The sequence below is a fragment of the Malaya genurostris genome, chromosome 1 (genome assembly GCF_030247185.1).
Source record: "Malaya genurostris strain Urasoe2022 chromosome 1, Malgen_1.1, whole genome shotgun sequence".
NCBI lineage: Eukaryota > Metazoa > Arthropoda > Insecta > Diptera > Culicidae > Malaya > Malaya genurostris.
The window spans coordinates 139,527,898-139,541,560 of record NC_080570.1 but is presented as its reverse complement, the minus strand read 5'-3'; the positions used below and the strand labels follow the sequence as shown (position 1 = coordinate 139,541,560).

The window sequence follows — 13,663 nt, the reverse complement described above, 5'->3', positions numbered from 1 at the left end:
CATGACAAAATGGCATGAATTGGGTTTCGAGTTGCTGACGCACCCTCTTTTTTCTTTTTGTTTTGGCCCCTAATAACTACTGCTTGTTTACAGGCCTAAAAAATGCATCTAGAAAGTAGATTCTACTCCAACGAAGGAAGCCATCGCTGAAATAAACGTTTATTTCGGCGCAAAATACGAGTTTTGTAAAACAAAAAAGTGTTTTCTTAGTTTGTCCCGGAACATACTGATCTACGTGTTATTCACTGGTATCGAAGCAGAATATACTTTTGAAAATAATGATTTGAGAATTTAGGATGTCCCGAAAAAGAACATTTAGTTCCTTGGTGGCAAGAAAAACTATCAGAAAAGTTGCTTGAAAAATTGCACGGAACCACTCTTTGAAAAAATGCTAGTGTAAACCACAAGATAAGCCTCTTGAGGAACACTGCTTACATAGCTGCTCGAAAAACTATTCAGAAACTGTTCAAAAAATCTAATGAACTGTTTGCACTAAACTACTAACTACTGAAAAACTGCTTGGGAAACCGCAACAAATAACTACTGCACGGAAAACTCTGATAAAATGCTCGTAAAAACGGGAATTAATACTCCTAAAAAACACCCCTTGAAAACTGTTTGAGAAGTTGCTCGATGAACTCTTCGGAAAAGCTGCTCAAAGAACTTCTAGAAAAACTGTGATATTAGAAATAACCTTGCTCGAGAGCATGGTTAATTTTGACAGATCGATGATTATTTTCCGACACTGAAAAAAATATTGCAATTCTAATATTAAATCTTTAGTCAAAATTAATTCCAGTGCAAAATAAACCCAAATAACTTTCCATCCGTCAAACTTTGAAATAGGCCGCAGTTTTAGTTTAATTTAACTACTCGACACAAAATAACCACTCAAGTGTCAGATTTTAACCAAAAGTTAAAACTAACCGCGAAATGGTTCACAGCCTAAACTATTCGGAAAAGCTGCTCGAAAAGCTTCCAGGAAAACTGGTGAAAAATCTAATAAAATACTGATCGAAAAATTAACTACTTGGGAAACTGCAACGAAAATCGACAAATTTCTTGCAAACGCTGAAAACAAATTCCATCAAAAAACTGTTCGTGAAGCTGCTTGAAAAAACTATCCAATATACTCGAGTAACTGCTTAGACCTGCTAGAAAATTGCCCAAAAAAACTGTCTGAAAATCTGCTCGAAAATAGGCACGGGAAAACTCTGAAAAAATGATCGAAAAATTAGAGTTGAAAAAACTTCTCGACAAACGGTTTTAAGAAAACCGGAAAAATGGTTTAAAAAATGCTTGAAAAGTCTACTTAAAATTTGATCGAAATATTGTTTAAATAAATTGATTAAAAAAACTACTTGAAGGAGATGCTCGGAAAAAGTACTACTAGAAAATTGCTCGAAAAACTACCGCACAAATTTACTCGAAAAATTTCAAGAAAACTGCTCGTGAAAACGTGTCCGGAATAACTGCTCGAAAAAGCTCGAAAAAAAGCTGTTCGGGAAACTGCTACAAAAGTTACTCGAAAGGTCAGTTCGAAAAATTTCTTGAAAACGTTGCTCAAAAAACTGTTCAAAAAACTTCTCGACAAGCAGTTTTGAAAACGATTGAAAAACTGCTCGAAAATCTAGAAAAAAAAATTGCTTGGAAAACCGGAAAATTTCTCGAAGCACTACTTGACAAATTTCTTCGAAAGACTGCTCGTAAAACTAGTTGAAAAAACAACGACTGACAACTGCTTGCAAACTACCCTAAAATAACTGTCCGGAAAACTCTAAAAGAGTGCTCGTAAAAACGGCATGAAAAACTCCTCGGAAAACATCACTTGAAATAATGCTTGGGGAAACCACTCGATTAACTATTCGGAATAGTTGCTTAAAAAACTTCTTGGAAAACTGATAAAAATATCTAGGAAATTTGCTCTAGAAACCTTTTTGTGAAACTACTTAAAATACAGCTCGAAATAGCTGCTCGAAATGCTACTCGCGTGACCGCACGCAAAGACTGCGCTCAAAATCTGCTTGGAAATCTGCTTGAACACTACTCGAAAAACTGCATTGAAAATCACTGGAAAAATGTTCATAGAAACTGCTTGAGAAAATTGCTTAAAAGTTGCTCCATAAACGATTTAGAAAACTACTCGAAAATTTATTAGAAGATGGCTTGAGAAGTCTAATAAAAACTACATCAAACAATGCAAAAAATAAAAACTGCTTAGAACACTACTAACAACCTTGTCGAAAAATTTTCTCGAAAATTTTTTTGATAATGCTGCTCAAAAAGCTCGAAGAAACTATTCGAAAAACGGAAGCTTGAAAAACTTGTCGATCGAGTTGAAAAAAGATCTTGAAAAACTTGAATAACGGCTTGAAAATTGCTTGAAAAACTGGATTAATAATTTAAGTAGTTTACTCGAACGAGCTGCTGAAAGAAAATTGCACGAAAACCTGATTGACAAATTTTCTCGAAAAACTGTTGAAGAAAACTGTTCATGAAACTGCTTAAAATAATGCTCGGAATAACTGCTCGAACAAACGGATCAAAATGATACTCGAGGAACTGCTGCAAACTGCCCGAAAAACCCGTCCGAAAAAACTTCTCGAAAAACTGCATGGAAAAAATCTTAAAAATTGGTTGTAAAAAACGGCAAGATAAACTCTCAAACAAAAAAAATTTGAAAAATCTAATAAAACACTGTTCGCAAAATCGCTACACAAACTACTCGATTTCGAATCAGATGCAACAACCGATTCCGAACCGATCTGATCTGATTCGGAATTCATTTGGAAATTATACTGAAGTTCGAATCAAATATTAGACTGGTGAACAGAGATGCTATTTATAAAGATTTATCTGTATAGATTTTTGCATGCTCATACAGATTTTATACAGATTTCTTCAATTTAATACAGATTTATATAGATCTCACAAAAAGTAAGAAGCTGATTCCAGTGTCTAGATAAAAGTCTATCAATCAACGGAAAAATCACGAATTAATATGGAAATCTCTTGTGAAATCCATTTATATCCATTTATATTAAATTTGAAACCAATTTGAACTGATATTCAAGGAAGTAATGGCATCATGAAACTTTCCCGTCAAACTGAGAGTTGTACACGCTTAGAAAAAGTTATTCAAAGTTTGAGTACTAGTTACTCATTTTCAAATGATACATGGAAACGTCAAAAATTGAGTAGTTATCATCAATGATATTGAGTAACTCCTACTCTAAATTTGAGTTTAACGCAATAACTCGTTTTTTTGTTACTATTCGCAAGATCAGTCTAGAAGTTGTAATAACCATTTTTAGCAACAGGTTGTATATTTTGTTAGTGAGATCGCGTATTTCGATGGTGAGTCGCTCAACACAAACGGTGTTGTGTCTGCAAAAACCGGAATGATAAACTCCGTGTTGTGCTTTAGAATGAAACCGAATATGCTCAAATGTCATTTATGAGGAATAAGTGTATGATTGGTGCCTGAGCATAACTGACATGTATGTTAATTCGCGATTGGCACACTACTCCAAGCAACCACCACTTGATATAGTATTGAGTTCAATTACTTAATATTTTAATACAATGCACTCAGAAAAGGAGCAATTTTTTTTTGCAAATTTGGTATATGTGAAATAAAATTTCACTCAAAATTTGAGTGATAGTTACTCTTTTTTTGGTACATGTACAAATAAAGTATTACTCAGTAAATGAGTAGATTTTACCCAAATATCGTTTCCAGTGGAAGAACTCAAATTTGAGTAACTGCGGAGTTACTCTAAATTAGAGTTGTTCCACTTTTTCTGTAGATGAGTGAGATCTTACTCATTTTTGAGTAACTATTTTTAAGCGTGTATGACCTGACTTGACGTTGCATATTGGGCGTTGAAATTTCATGTCAAATTATGAAGTCAACAATTTCAAACTAGATAAATATATGGAATTACAATTCAATTGTGGATAAAAAAATAAACTATCAAATTTCGTCGTTGAAAATGTACAAAGCAATACAGATTTACTATGAAAATATCTGGCATCTTTGCTAGTGAAGCATGGTTATTTTGACAGTTCGATTTCCCACACTGAAAAAAAATGCTTGCAATTGAGCAATTTGACGTCTCTGTTACTCACACCGATGCAGAGTGCGCAGATCTATTCATATACGAAATTACAATGTGTGCGAGCCGAAGTCAAAGTTTATTGTGAGTTCAATTTTACACCGAGGTAAAATATTTTTGACTCATAATCATACACTGCGAAAAATGCATATAAATTTTCGTAAGCTATGAACTAATGAACCAAGTAGAAGACAGTTCCATTACGTGATATAGAGTTTCATGAACGATTTTATACCTTTCTCAAACGTTCTCTTGGCATTGCAGTGTTTTTATTGCATATATATCTTCAATAATTGGCGAGATGCGGCTCGACAAAATTCACTGGGTTATTTCGACATACTCACACTAGCATTAACCTTTCAACTGCTGAGAATAGCCACACCAACACATTCGCACGTGGATTGGACTATAGTGCAAGTATCAGATCTTTAGTAAAAATTACTCCCGCGTTATTTATTTTTAAACTTTCAGCCTATGAAAACTTTCCAATAAAATGCTTTGATATGTTGTCAAACGAAGTAAGATTTTTTCAATGTTTTTCATACGTACTCTGTCCCGCTTTTAAGGAATTCGGACAATCGGCAGTACCTATTCCGGCTGCTGTAAGAAATTGTTCAGACAGAACTGCGTCATTCTCTCGCCGGATGTGGCTTGATAATTTACTCTTTCTCAATTTCTTTTGTTAGACTTCTCTCGATTTCCACTGAGGATGTTTATCAAACCTGCATGAACGGATCTAGAGACCAGGGAATTAAGATTAAAATATAGGTATAGATATTCTTATTATGAGAAATTAAGATTTGAGTATCAGGTTTGGTAGAGCAAAAGCAGAGTAATTGCTCTTCATAAATATTTATTATGGAAAAAGCCGTCAAATGAAAAAGAAAACATAAAACTAAAGGTACTAATAATGTCGGTTCTTCCCAAAATTCTTGTATGACAGGAATCCAGCATTGTTGCCAGACTGTTGCCTGAATTCTGTAATAATGTCAGCAAAAAAAAATCTGGTAGACACTGGCCAGTCGTTGGAGGAGAAATCTGTCAAAACGATTTCAATGTTCTAGTTATGACGTGGGACTACGTTTTTGCTTTATGTAGAGTGGGATCAAATTCAGTACTATTTCCTAAGAAACTGCTATTAACCAATCAGCAGAAAACTTGATATCAGTTCGCGTAATTTTGGAACTTGATATCAGTTCGCGTAATTTTGGTTGTATCATGTTTTTATTTTTTTCTGAAAGTTTCCTAATTTAAATCTAAACACAATAACGCTAATGTTTCCAACAGCTTGCTGCTTTGAATGTGTGATAAATTGCAAAGCACCCCGGATCCTTCCGCCTCGATTAAGCAGCAAATTACTGCTCCAGCTCACTTCACTTCAGGACACACTTCCAACCGGTTCTGTCGGTATGGCGTGTCCCCACGGTGGATATACGTTCCAGCAATTGCAACACCACGCGGCGACAGCTTTCGGGAAACCAACGTACCTGGCACGATATTCAATATGCTAATCGGAACACATCCGGCCGTAAAAACAGAACAATAAATATGCTCGCACGATGCCAGGCCGCGCGTCGGGATTTCCTTCGTCGGCGAATATAATGACGATCATTTTCATTACCATAATCAAGTTTCATCGCTTCATCATCGTTCCCAGCAGTGCGTTGCCACGACTACGGTTACGGCTTCGGTTGTTGATACTGCCGGTGAAAATCGCTGGCTGCTAGGATTTTTTTCCCGAACCGTTCGAAATCCCCACATGACAACATTCTGGTTCGAAGTACCAATCGAGCTGTTCCTCAAACGGCAATGATTGACGCCATGCGGTTTCTGTTGGTAGAACGCCATTATCGTTCACCTTCCGTCATAATCATTTAACTTCGGTAAGCTGCTTCCTTTCCCCTTTTTCCTTTCATGTAACACCAGCCATTATGAACCGACGATCCGTACTAATACCATCGAGTGAACTCCGACATCTGGGCTGCGGTTTAGTGTTTAAACTTCCGAAAATTTTCAGTAGCAGTTCTACTGCTCCCTCCACTGTTCCACTGTTGTGTGTAGCTTCCTTTGCCTGTGGAGACGTAAGAAGCTTGCCTGAATTTCAGGCAAAGTCATTCCGTCTACTTGGATTCGCCCATGCGTAAAAACATGGCGAGCAATACACTGTCCCGTAAGGGGGGAAGGTGTCATAAGCAAACAAGACAAAAAAAAAGTCATAGAAAAGCCGATCATCTTAGTTCCAGGTTCGCTTCGTTCGTCAATGTCATTGATTGGCTTTCATTACTCCGTTCCGGTGTGGAAGGAGGTATTTTTGCAGCGAACCGAGGCCGACCTTGTAATTGAAACATGCTGAATTATTGATAAGTCTATTCGTCGATACACGCCCATCCATTATCGATGACGTCCGCTCGGAACGGTCGCCAGCTGTCCTCCTTGGCCGCACCGATACAGGGCTTGAGAGCTTAGGGCCGCGATTTGTTGCTCCTCGAATCGATATTTCTTGCTGACGTTTGGTAGTTATGATTTTCAACGACCTGGAACGAAAATCTTCTCCCGGCGTGGGCGTCGAATGTCCGTCGATAGCTTCCCTCTGATTCCGGCGTAGTCGAAATAATATTTGTTCTTCTAGCAAATGGAGTTTCGTTTATTGTTTCTAGCGAAATGAAAACATGGTGTCAGAATAATTGAGGCAGGATACATTTTTAATGAGCTTCTTTTCTTTCGGCTTCATTCGGAAGATCCGTCGGTTGCTCTCGTCGTTGCTTCTTTCCGAACGTGTTGAAACAGTTTTCACTTCATGTGTAATGTTCTGAATATTGTTGAATCATTTACGACGGTTCGTTGTCTGAATCGCTATCCTATTATTAGTTTGTCTTGCTGGATCTGACTTTTTTTTTCCTAAAGAGATAACCCAAGAACTATGATTCTGCATGGAATGGTTGTTCCCAAAGATACTGCGAAAGCATCAAAGTTCTTGACACAAGCTGCAGACCTGTGGCTCCTAAGAAACATATGGGGTAACAGTTTCTTATTTCATCTGAGCTCCTATTTCCATCTCATCCTGTCACCTCATTACTTTGAAAATGAATAATATTTTAAGGTCTACCTGAACCAAACTGTGAAATGTTTTAAAATAAATATAAAAGCTATTGTCACACTTTCCCATTGAAAGAAATGGTTTTAAATTCTTCGATGATCGTTTTTTTTCATATAAAATAAACTCACTTTTCATTTTAGGACACATTTTCGTCCCAAGATTTACAGTTCGTCATGTTTCTGATTATCGACTAATCGATTCGTCTCAAAACATGATCACTTTTGCGCCTAATTACACTCCCGTTGAATGCTGGATGGCTTCATAATTAGTAATGTTCACTTGCCACTTGTTTAATTAGCGATTAAAAACTTTGAAAATTATCCGACAAGCAATAAAAGTCTTCAAGAATATGAGATGAAAGTTTTTCACTTAGTTCACTTCATTGGGCTTTGTTTTCTCCTCATTTGGTTTCGCAAAGTTGCCAAGTTATCTCATAATGTTACAAAACAAAAATTGTTTCTCTTCTTCAAATAATCATCAAAAAGTATGTTTTTGGTATCCGTGACATTAGTTTAATTAGATTATTGATATTAATATTTCAATAAAACTGTTTCAGCTTCCAATATTACCAGAAAGAGCGTGTTAAACACTAATGAAATAACCATTGTGGCACATCTAGTAGCACTGGTTTCTTCCCGTTACTCACTTGTACGCGGCGGGCAGATTTCCCCCCAGACGGTTGGCTATGCCTGCCAGCCATTTTTGCCGGAGTTCTGCCAGAATTCCGGCAAAAGTCTGGCAACAATGCAACAACCGTTTCCGGCAGAGAATTTCGCCTAGCGGTTATAAACGGTTCTTTTCTGTCGGATTCTTGCCATACAAGATTGGCAGAACCGTTTTGAATCGGTTGTACATTTTAAGCATCTTGGTTTTATTTTTTCAATAAAAGATACACATGAAAGGTTATTACCCTTCATATATACTAATCATGAAAAATGTTTTTGCCAATACCATTGCTTTCTCACTACCAAACATACCCATACTTCAATCTCATTTACCTCGTCTCAAGAATCGTTTTTTGTACGTACATGCGGGATTGATGAATATCAAATGAAGTCGAATAAAAAAAGGCGGGTGGGTAATGTCAGAGACATAACTGGATGTCGTGAATACGAAAACAACTGACATGTTCCTTAACACTTCCGAATATCAATTAGTTGATCAATTGTATGAATTATGCAAGCATTCCCCTTTGCACATTTTCCGCAAAAACAAAGAAGGCTTCACTTTTTATTGAGAGGCTTGTTTCTACCTGATTTCGTTTGTAGCTTTTTCACTAATGGGCGGTCCTAACGGCTATAAAAATATCCGCATTCAGAATTTTAATGTTGATTATTTCATTTCGGATTTGCATAATTTATTGAAAGAAACTATCAATATGCTGAAGGGACTCGTTTCTAGCATTCAGAAAGGTCATATTGCGTAATTCTCTACGACATTAAACTCTGGAACATTTTTCGCAAAAACAAAAAAGGCTTCACTTGATCTCGTTTACTGTGAGTTTCACACAGCGAAATGTGCACAAATCTAACCAAACTGTTCTAGATTTGCAGTAAACTGAGGATATTTCCCTACGATTTGCGAACAACAAATCCTAATAGTTCTTTAGAAAACTTTTAGAGCCATTAGAACGGCTGATTTTGTGCAATGCTCTCCACCGTTGTTTTTTCACCAATGCTAATGACTGGCAGCTGTGACGTAATCGCTCTTGTCGAAAGCGAAACTAATTGTGCAGACGACACAAAACACATCTGCAGTGGCGATAGAATCCAAACTGATTGAATTTTTGTTAAGAGATTTCCTTTTATGTGATTTCGTTTGTAGCTTTTTCACTAATGGGCGGTCCTAACGGCTATAAAAATAGCCGCATATAGAATTTTAATGTCGATTATTTCATTTCGGATTTGCATAATTTATTGAAAGAAACTATCAATATGTTGTAGGGATTCGTTTCTAGCATTCACAAGGACCAAATTGAGGAACTCACTGCGATATTCACCACTTCTCGGAACATTTTTCCCGGACGATTTGTTGTACAGCAGCAGATATTTTGTTCTCTTCCTTAGAACGCGTTCTGATTGGCTGGTGTTGACATGGATCAAATGAGACAAGTTTTTCAATAGTGTACTATTGAAATACTTCAATGCTTTTGCTATACACGTTTAAATTGAAAAATTTCGATTCTATTGGTAGTTAGATTATATAAATCCTTTCACAGATCACTGAGCTATGAGCTTTAAAAATACGAGAAAGGCAAACGCGCCTTATGAATTATCCTCTTCGATACTCGTTTATACCAAACATTTCAGAAAAGTTTAATTTTGAATTATTTGAGACTATGTCACAAAACTGAAAATTTTATCATAAAATTGTGATCATATTTCCGATGACATGTCGCAAGAATTATGTTGATAATACAACAATAGATATTCACGATCAAAAACTTATCACTCTCTCAGAGGGTAAATTTTGAAAAGGCACCCCATAGTAAAGTAAGTCGTATTCACGACAAAAGAACCGATTTGAAGAATTCTGAAATTAATAACTGGAACTGAGTTCAAGAATTAAATTTAGAACATAGAACAGACTCAGAACTCAATTGGATTTTAGTTCTAGAACTACAATCATTTTCCAGAATCCAGTTCAGCACGCAGACTCTGAATTCTAAACTCATATTCCGGAACTAAGCTCTGAAATTTGAAGACGATTTTTCGCCATGAATAAAAAATGGGTTGTATAGAGGTACAGTAAAGTAAATTCCGCATAATTCTTTAGGAGTATTATTATGGTTTTAAGAACAACCGAATAGAAGTCTGGAATAGAGAACTGGACCCTGAGTTCAAGACCTAAATTTAGATCCAAAAACGGACTCAGAATCCAGTTTCAGTCGCTGCTGGTTCTCGCCTTCCTTGAGGTCAAATCCGTAGATTTGGTTTCAAGTACTTATGCTCGTAAATGTACGAGCATAATGAACAGCTTGAGGCGCCAATCCACAAAGGCAGGCTTCCAACAACGACTGATCGGTGGCTTATAGAGGCATCATTACTATTCTAATCAGACAAGCAAAAAAAAATTGAGATGATAAAACAATAATGAATTATTTTCCATTGATATCTAGAGATATAATGTTGGATCTGGAGATTTCTGGTAAAATAATGCTAAATCCGTAGATTTCATATGATTCATCCGTAGATCCGTAGAAAAGACAGAAATCCGTAGATCTACGGATAAATCCGTAGGGTTGGCATCGCTGGTGGCCAGTAAGCGAATAAGAGATGCGACCTGAGCGTTTGAGGTTTTTATTAACCACGCAGAAGGTGCATTCTCTCTCGCTGCTGGTTGATGATTCCACTCCCACGACGTCTGCTTCCATCGAACGCACGAAAAGAAATGATCGATTTTCGACCACGGTTCCCCTTTTATACGCATTCAGTTGAAGATATGTGCCTGACTATCTCAAAATCGTCGTCCTTGCGCGAAAAACCCAAGCGAAAGTAAAAAGTTTTCCGCGTTGTTTTCAAATTTTAAGAAAACTTAATTTTTGAGTTGTTTGTGGTTATCGCACACTGTTCAAAATATTATCCTGAATTCCTGATCATATTTTTGATGAAATGGTGAAAGAATTATGTTGCTACCATTAATACAAGTCGAGATATTCGCGATTAAGTTCTGCCCATTCTTCCATATGGCTAATTTTGAAAAGGCGCCCCATAGTAAAGTAAGTCGTATTCACGACAAAAGAAAAAAAAAGAGGAGGGAAATAAACAAAACACGTACGGCGAGATAATGACGCAATCTGTATAAAAGATTTCCACTTTAACATGTGATTTGTCCGTTGATGAATAAACTTTAAAAGAATCACTGCAATCAAATACTAATAGATACTCAGAGAGAAAAGTCTAATTTATTACTTCTCACTTTTTATGAACCTGCACAAATATGAATTTAATTTAGGAAATCTGTATAAAATCTGTACATTGATTTAAATCAGTATGCGAACGCAAAAATCTATACAATACAGATAAATCTGTATAAATGGCATCTCTAGTTCTGCATTTTGTTTTAAGAAGGGCTAATGCCTGAATAGTAACAATTCCGTTTTTGGTTTTATTTAAAGTTCACCAAATTAACTTTGCAAAAAAATTATAAATTTAAAGCGAAAAGTAACGGAAACGACCGAAAATTTTGTAAACGTTGAAATGATTTCAAACTGGTTCTAAAAATAACGTATGTTGTCTCATAGTTGGCATTAGGCCGTTTCTAAGAAGAATTCTGACATTTTGAACCTGAGAGTGTATTAGTGGAATATTTTGTTTTGATTCCTGTCGTCATTACTAATTTATAGGATGAATAAAGAACCAACGATAGGATGGATAAAAATCCATTGAGATGAAATTAGAAGCAGAGTAGTGAACACATCATAAGTGTTTTTAGCTGTTTCATGAATATTAATCAAATTTTCAAGCAATGTGAATCAATTCTCAATGTGGAGCAAGGCGAATGAAGTAGTAATATGAAAAAGTTATAGTGATTTTAGTGGCTAAATGGGGGTTTTGAGGCGACGTTCTTACAAATGAGATGAAATAGGGAGCCCTTACCCTATTTATGCGGAACTAGCATATTCAAAACTTACCTATCAGGTCTAGAATGATGGGTTCGTGTCCGACAGTAAATCAATTTTGGGAAATGTGCTCAAGTGTTCAGTTTTTTCTGCCCCATCCAATACTTCTACTTTATGTAGAATAACAACAAATTTGTAAATGTAATGTTGTCAAATATTATGCGTGTTCAAAGTAATTAGGTGACGGGATGAGATGGAAATAGGAGCTAAGATGAAATAGGGAGTCGTTACCATATGTTCCGGGTTCAGGAGACTAGTTCAAAATCTTGGCTCAGAATTGTTTTTTTCAAAACTCAGCTCTTCAATTCAAAATTATGGTCGTAAGTATAGGTAGAGAGTTGCTATTTAGTTCTTGAGTTTAGTACTAAAATTCAAAATTCAGATCTAAATTCAGAACCTGATTTTCGAAACTGAATTCTGAACCTGTATTCTGAAACCTAATTCTTTACCTGGACCTGGAAACTTTAATTTTGAATTCCGAAACAGATTTCAGTTCCAGAACTCAGTTTGAGAATCCAGAATTCAATTCCTGAATCCAGCTCCAAAATTTAATTCCTAAATTCGGTTCTTAACTCAAAATCTAAATCCGAGGCATGGATTCAATAACGTACCGATTTCAGATCTAGAATCCAGTTCCAAAGCTCAGTTCCAGATCTCTTGTTCAGTTTCAAAATTCAGTATCCGAATTCGTTCTAAACTTTAGATTGCGAATTCAGTTCCATTATTTAGATCCAAAACACGGTTCTAAGCCCCCAAGTTCGAAATTCAGGGTTAGCATTTAGTTCCAGAATTAAGTTCCAGAATCCAAATACAAAACTAAGTCACAAGCCGTGAAACCTAAACCAGAATTTGAATTAACACTAGATCTGAATTCTGAAACTAAATTTGGAAACTAGACCTGGATTCAGTAACTGAGTTCTGAACCGAAGTTCTGGAACTAAAGTCCAGATTCAGTTCTACAATTTAGTTCCCGAATTCAGTTGCAGAGTTCAGGTACTGAATTCAGATTCAATTCCGCTTGTGACGAATTCTGGCAACCGTCAGAAGGCTGGCATTTCGGCTGCTGTCAAAATTGTCCAGGCGAAATTGCGTCATCTCGCCGTACGTGTCTTGTTTATTTCTCTCTTCCTTCTTTTTTTTTTATTCGACTTCATTTGATATTCGATAATCCCGCATGTACATACAAAAAACGAATCTTGAGACAAGGTAAATGAGATTGAAATGTGTATGTTTGGTAGTGAGAAAGTAATGTTAACATTTTCCATAATTAGTATATATGACGGCCAATAAATTATTGCCTTTCATATGTACTTTTTATTGAAAAAATAAAAACCAAGACGCTAAAAATGTAAAACCGTTTCTGTCAATCTTGTATGGCAAAAATCCGACAAAAAGAACCGTTAATAGCCGGCTAGGCTAGGCGAAATTCTCTGCCAGAAACGGTTGTTGCATTGTTGCCAGACTTTTGCCGGAATTCGGGCAGAATTCCGGCAAAAATGGCTGGCAGACATAGCCAGCCGTCTGGAGGAAAATCTGCCCGCCACGTACAAGTGGGCTAGAACAAAATTCAAATTCTGCACGGAACCGCGAAACTACCTAATTTTTAATACTTTCAACCCAATTTTAGGGTTCCGTTCAGTATCCTACACAGCAAAAAATTATGAAATTTACTGGTGACGCAAATCCAAATATGACACAATTCATAAGAACGTAATTGATGAAGAGACTGAATTTTACAAGAATGACATAAATATACATCAAACATACCTCGCCTTTCAAGCAAACGTGTAAATTTACATGTTGTAGCACTTAAACATATGTCAGAAT

General features: G+C 36.3%; 1 protein-coding gene across 2 annotated transcripts in view; it reads left to right on the top strand.

Moving 5' to 3' along the window:
- Window positions 1-13,663, top strand: part of LOC131425921 (octopamine receptor Oamb) — a 348,159-nt gene that overhangs the window by 97,378 nt on the left and 237,118 nt on the right. The gene's annotated exons all lie outside the window — the stretch shown is intronic.